The sequence below is a fragment of the Megascapheus bottae genome, chromosome 15 (genome assembly GCF_031878675.1).
Source record: "Megascapheus bottae isolate mThoBot1 chromosome 15, mThoBot2.hap1, whole genome shotgun sequence".
Taxonomy (NCBI): Eukaryota; Metazoa; Chordata; class Mammalia; order Rodentia; family Geomyidae; genus Megascapheus; species Megascapheus bottae.
The window spans coordinates 45,111,329-45,118,426 of NC_143523.1; positions in this window are offsets into that span (position 1 = coordinate 45,111,329).

Below are 7,098 nucleotides of genomic sequence, written 5' to 3' on the forward strand. Positions count from 1 at the left end.
AAAATTCTGTGTGTGTGTGTGTGTGTGTGTGTGTGTGTGTGTGTGTGTGTGATTTCTACTTTATTTCTTTCCTTCAATTCTACTATTTGAATAATGGACCACAATTTTTACTTTGCTGATTCACATTTTTATTTCCTCCTTTGAGATCAGATCCTCACTTGAACCCTAGCCCTACTGTCTGAGACAAAAAAATAAAATAAAATCTAGCATTTGGCAGTCCCTTCTCTCTGGGATCTAACCCAATATTTATGGTGGTGATAAGAGGCTTACTTTAAACTAGAAAGACCAAGCAAGTTAAGCTTTGTCGCACTTGACCACAGCCCCAGCTATGTAGGAGACTGAGGCAGGAGGATGATGACTTTGAGGCCAGCCTGGAATACATAATGAGACCCAGAATAAAGATAAAAAAAGACAAACAAACTACTGCAATGCATTACAGTTTTTTATTGTTTGGAATACTGTTTGAGAAGTATGATTGGGAATTTTATGGGTGAAGAAGGTAAGAGAACTATATCTGATTTTAAAATAGTCTGTCTTGGAGGCTAGGTTGGGGAATGCAGAAGGAAGAAGGGTGGCAATCATGTCACACTATTGGCAGCTTTGGCTTAGAAACTCCTGCGGCTTGATTCTCCTTCTAGATTAGATTGCACATTAATGTCAGTCATTTAAGTCTGAGTTTTTTTTACATCCTTGAATACTGTTATTTGGACCGAGGTTGCCCTCTTAGGGATGGTCCTTCCGGGAGTCAGGTGGCTATGATGAAGATCATTGTTCTCTAAGGAAGGACAGCCTGTTCTACAACACTGTTTCCTTTATGCCTGGGGCTTTTCATTGTTTTTTGTTGTTGTTGTTTTGTTTTGTTTTTTGCCAGTCCTGGGGTTTGAACTCAAGGCCTGAGCACTGTCCTTGGACTTTCTCAAGGCTAGCGCTCTATCACCTGAGCCACAGCACCACTTCCTGCTTTTTCTATTCATGTGTTACTGAGGAATTGAACCCAGGTCTTTGTGCATGCTAGGCAAACACTCTACCTCTAGGCCAAACTCCCCACCTGCTTTTCATTGTTGTAAGTCCTGCATAACTTCACAATTATTTGTGGTTCCCCTATACCTTCATAAATGGTCAAGTGATGCTATTTGGGGTGTGCCATCTGTTTCCTGTGGGTACCCATACTGAAATAACCACTCACTAAGGATGCCACAACAAACAAGAGATAAAAATTCTGGCTTTCTAGGCTGAGAGTGTGGCCTAGTGGTAGAGTGCCTGCCTGGCATGCATGAAGACACAGGTTTGATTCCTTGGTACCACATACATAGAAGAATCTAGAAGTGGGCCGGGAGTTTGACCTAGTAGTAGAGTGCTTGCCTAGCATGCAGGAAAACCCAGGTTCAATTTCTCAGGACCACATACATAAAAAAGCTGGAAGCAGTGCTGTGCCCTAAGTGGTAGAGTGCTAGCCTGGAGGAAAACCCAAGGACTCAGGCCCTGAGTTCAAGTCCTAAGACTCCAAAGACTGGCAAAAAAAAAAAAAAAAGCCAGAAGCTAGAACTGATAGAGCTCTAGCCTTGAGAAAACCAAAAGATAGTACTCAGGCCCTGAGTTCAAACACCAGGCCTGGCAAAAAAAAAAAATCTTGCTTTCTGGTGACTACATTTTAGCTTGTTTCAAGATGCCTTGCAGCCAGGATTGCAGAGAGTATATCCCTTGCCTGTCTCATTCAGATTGCATGCTTTCCTTGTCATTAATCACAATTAAGAATGTGGACACACGGCTGGGAGTTTGGCCTAGTGGTTAAAGTGCTTGCCTAGCATGCATGAAGACCCGGGTTCGATTCCTCGGTACCACATACATAGAAAAAAGCCAGAAGTGGTGCTGAGGCTCAAGTGGTAGAGCTCTAGCCTTGAGAAAGTCCAAGGACAGTGCTCAGGCCCTGAGCTCAAGCCCAGGACTGGCAAAAAAAAAAAAGAATGTGGACACACATGTCTAAAAGTATGTGTTAGTGTAAACTCATAATTAGGACATAAGGAAATCCTGAAGGCAGGAACTCTATTAGATGTACCCAAGGATTTCTCATGTGTTGCCTTTATTTTTTCAACAAATATTTATTCGATACCTAAGAGTTCAATATTTTAGCTCTCTTTTGCTATGTTATGGTCATTGTACTGTACCCTAAAGTGGGGAGTGAGGGTAAAGACCAAGAAATTATAAATTTGAATGGATCAGTTACATAAGAAATAGATTCACAATCATGATGTAATTAAAAAGACCCTCATAGATGTTTTTGAGAAGAGCTTTGAAAATGTAGAAGAAGTGATTAACTTGCTTTGGAGATTGGAAAGGATTCTTGGAGGTGATGCTTGACCTGAGTTTGGCCATTATGCCAAACTCCCAGCCTCAAAAAGGAAAGAATTTTAAAGAGGAGGAAAAGGGTTTGTTGGGTACTAGTGGCTCACACCTGTAATCCTAACTACTCAGGAGACTGAGATCTACCATGGTGTGAAGCCAGCCAAGGCAGGAAAGCCCATGAGTCTCTTATGTGCAGTTAATCAAGGCCAGAAATGGAACTGTGGCTCAAGTGGTACAACACTAGCCTTGAGCAAAACAGCTCAGGAACAATATCTAGGCCCCAAGTTCAAGCCCCAGGACTGGCAAAAGGGAAAAAAAGAGGAAAGGAGTTATAAAACTTATGACATATCCTTAAGATATGTCTGAATGATAAGTAGCTGGCTATATGACTAGAGACAACACCAAGGTTGGCAGCAGGGGATGGCACTAGAAAAGGTATTCAGAGTCCAAGCTGTAAGGAGTAGTCTTGTATGAAGAATTTTCTATTTATTCTAGTAAGTTACAGAAAGCCCTTAAATTTTTGTTTAATAGGAAAGTAAAAAAATTAGATCTAAGTTTTTAAAAGAAAATTGGGGGAGATGGAAATAGATAAATCAGTAGAACTGAACAGCAGTTTAAAACATCAGAATAGCTAGATTTTTATAGCAGCAGTGGAAGAGACAATGGCAACGTGACATTAAGAGTGCAAGGATGGCTGGTGAGTTTTGTGGAGATTTAAGGGGTAGAACTAAAAGATTCTGATAACAGATATGACTAGAAATGAAAAAGAATAAGTCCAAAATGATGCCAAAAAGATGGAAGAGTAGGCAGCTTGGCAGAAATCAGAGAAAGAGAAACTGACATCAGTCTTGCCCAATGAGATAAGCTGACTACACTGCAGAGCTACAAAGCTGTAGCAGTTGGAGATACCGGCATATCTGAAGGTGAAGGGTGAGTTGCAAATGGATGAATAGGCTCACAGAGAGTTTTAGACTCACAGAAATATCTTTTTGGAAGAATGTCCTCTTCTTATATCTTAAACTCGTGAATATTAGACAGGACAGAGGGTAGGAATGAAGGATAAAATTGTAAAAGATTAGCCGGGATGGCTGTGAACAATGATCCTCAGATATCAGCTTCCTGGGAGATGTGAACTACCAGTGCCCGGCTCAAAAATCTTCACATTTATGGACCACTTTTAAACTATTTCACCTATGAAGGGATATTTTATTCATTCATGTTTTGTGTGTGTGTGTGTGTGTGTGTGTGTGTGTGTGTGTGTGCTAGTTCACTAGGGCTTGAACTCAGGGCCTGTGCACTATTTTCACTCAAGGCTAGCACTCTATCACTTGCAGCACAGCTCCGCTTCTGGCTCTTTGGAGGTGAATTGGAGAAAAGAGACTTTCCTTTTTTCTTTGCCAGTCCTGGGCTTAAACTCAAGGCTTGGGCACTGTCCTTAAGCTTTCTCAAGGCTAGTGCTCTACCACTTGAGCCACAGTACCACTTCTGGCTTTTTCAGTGTATGTGATAACCAAGGAATTGAAACTAGGGCTTCATGAATGCTAGGCAAGCTCTCTACTGCTAGGCCAAATTCCTGGCCCAAGTGTCTCATAGACTTTCTTGCCCAAATTTGAACCATGATCCTCAAATCTTAGCCTCCTAACTATTAAGGATTACAGGGGTGAGCCATTAGTTGATGAGATGAAGTAGTGATATCATATTTCTACTAACCATAATAACACACATCACAGCTCCACAACTATCTATTTTTAATTCTCCATTTCTATTATTTAGCCAAGAATGAGTAAAGCTACACCACTCCAGGATTAAATTGGATAGGTAATAAAGATAAAATCAAAATAAAACAACAATAAAAACTCATTATGAGCTAGGTGCTTGTGGATCAAACCTGTAATCCTAGCTACTTAGGAGGCTGAGGTCTAAGGATCATAGATCAAAGCCAGCCCAGGCACTCAAGTCCTTGAGACTCTAATCTTTAATTATCCAGTAGAAAACTGGAAGTAGCACTTAGCTCAAAGTGGTAGAGCCCTAGCCTTTGAGCTGAGGAGCTGAAGGACAGTGCCCAGGCCCCCCAACCAACAAAACAAAAGAAACAAAAAACTCCTTATGAGTACTTATAAATGCATTCATCTTAAATAATCTTCTAAAAAACTCAGTATCTATGTTTACCCACATAGTGGCAATGATCTTAAGGAAAAATCAGTCTACTACAGCAGAGTCTATTAACAGTCTTCTAAGGTTCATAATCATAAAGGGAAAAAGATTCTTGACATGAACATGGCATCATGTCTGCTGTCACCTTTTTGCACTCAAGGGTTCTGGTCTTGCTATGGCAGAATAACAAATTCGTCAACAACGTTAGCAATACATGGAAGTTTATGAAAAATACAGAACCTCAAGTCAAGGCCTCTGTCTTAGAAAGTGTCTCGAAACACTGTCTACAGTGGAATTTTCAGAAGTATTTAAAAGTTAGGCAAAGGAATGTGAATTTGCCTTTCAAACAAACACTTCCAGGTGGCATTTTTTTTGTGATGAGTACTAAATCTGAGAGCCAGTGATGATTTTGATCTTAGCATGCATTAGCACACATCACACCCTCTAAGAATGCAGCCAATTTATATTTTCTCCAGAGTCTACTTTTTGTAGCCATAAAATGCACACAGAAATGGATGTGATAAAAACTCAGAATTTGAGCCTGGCAATGGTGGCTCATGCCTGTAATTCTAGTTACTCAGGAGGCTGAGATCTGAGGATTGTGATCCAAAGCCAGCCCCAGGCAGATGACTTTAAGAGACTCAAATTAACTACTAAAAAAAGGCCAGAAGTGGAGCTGTGGCTCTAATGGTGGAGCAGTAGCTTTAAGCACAAAAGCTTAAGGACATTTCCCAGGACCTTCTCCCCCCCCCCTCCCCTACTTCTCTTATACACATACATACACACACACTTCAGAATTTATAAATTTTTTAGTGTGTGTGTGTGTGTGTGTGTGTGTGTGTGTGTGTGTGTGTGTGTCATGCGGCTTGAACTTGGGGGTTGGACACGGTCTCTAACCTCTTTTGCTCTAGGCTAATGCTCTACCACTTTGAGCCACAACACCACTTCTGGTTTTCTGTTGTTTAATTGGAGTTAGAGTCTCATGGACCTTCCTGCCCTGGCTTGCTTTGAACCATGATCCTCACGTCCTCAGCATCCTAGGACTGTAGGCATGAACTACCAGCACCCAGCTCATTTGTGAACTTTTAAATTTACTGTTACTTTTTAGATCAGGACATGATTCTTAAATAGGCTATTTCCATCTCATTTAAAGCTTGTTTGAAGCCAGATACTGTGGCTCAAGCCTATAATCCTAGTTACTCAGGAGGCTGAGATATGAGGATTGACAGGGAAGGACAGTTTGTGAGCCTCCAAATAGCCACCAAAAAGTCAAAAGTGGAGCTACAGTGTGAGTGGTAGAGTGCTAGCCTTGAGCAGAAAGCCTCAGTACAGCACCCAATCCCTGAGTTCAAACCTTAGTTTACATACACACACACACACACACACACACACACACACACACACACACACACACGCACGCACAGCTTGCCTGAAATGCCAATTTCCCCATATCACCACACACCTCCTGTAATGATAGCTTTCTGATTTGAGGAAGCCAAAAGGCAGTGCTAGGCAGTAAGGCATGGTGGGCATGCTTTATTCATAGCCTCTCCTGTTCACAGGTGCATTACCAGCACAGTACCAGCAGCGTTCAGTTGGTGCATGTTTATATTCCCACAAGACAAAAGCAGCATCTGGCTAAGTATGGCCTCAAGGCTACCTAAAGTATCAAATGTGTACATGACTCAAGGTTATGTGAATATGCTGAGCCAGCTGAATTATAATCCTTAGGAAGTGAAGGCTCAACGCCCTCCAGAAGTTCTGGGAACTTGATTGACCCCCTTTACCTTTCCATCTACTGAGTCAGCATCTCTAGAGTGAGGAAATCTGCTCTAACAAGCTCTCCTGGTGGTTCTTAAGCTCTATACAGATTCTTGCAGCTGCTTCGACCCTGTTAAACTAATATCTTTGCATCACCACACAAAGATTCAACTGCACCACTGGGGAACATAGTAACAGTATCCCCTTTGTAGGTGAGGCCTAAGTATTTTGATATCACAACTACCACAGAAAATGTAGCACTTAACTATTAGCCAAAAATTGTTCATACAGTATTTTCTAGAAATGCCCTTGTACATATACTTTTAGAACTTGTTCAAGTTAGTTTAATATACACTTGTATATATTTACATATATATCACCTGAAACTTATTACCAAAAATTCTTTCAGTTTTTCTTGATTCAGGATTTTTTTTTAACCTTTGAATATATGCATGGAAATTAAGTAGTATGGAAATATGTTCCACCCAAGGTTATGAGTGGTAAAATTGAAAAATGTTTTAAAATTCAGAGCTTAAGTGGGAACCTACATTGGATGTATATTGACTTCTACTAAAGTCAACTTATTCCATCTACTTGAAACATAAAGTAACCAGAGAATTTATATATCCATCATCACTTTCTATATATCTATATATACATATATGTATCTATGTGTATACATAGTATGATATACACATATGTGTATATCATGTATACATTCATATATGTATAGATACACATATACACCAGTGCTGGAGCTTGAACTCAGGGCCTTATACTTTTACTTGTTTTTTTTTTTTTTTCTCAAGGCTGAAACTCTACTACTTGAGCTAGAACTCT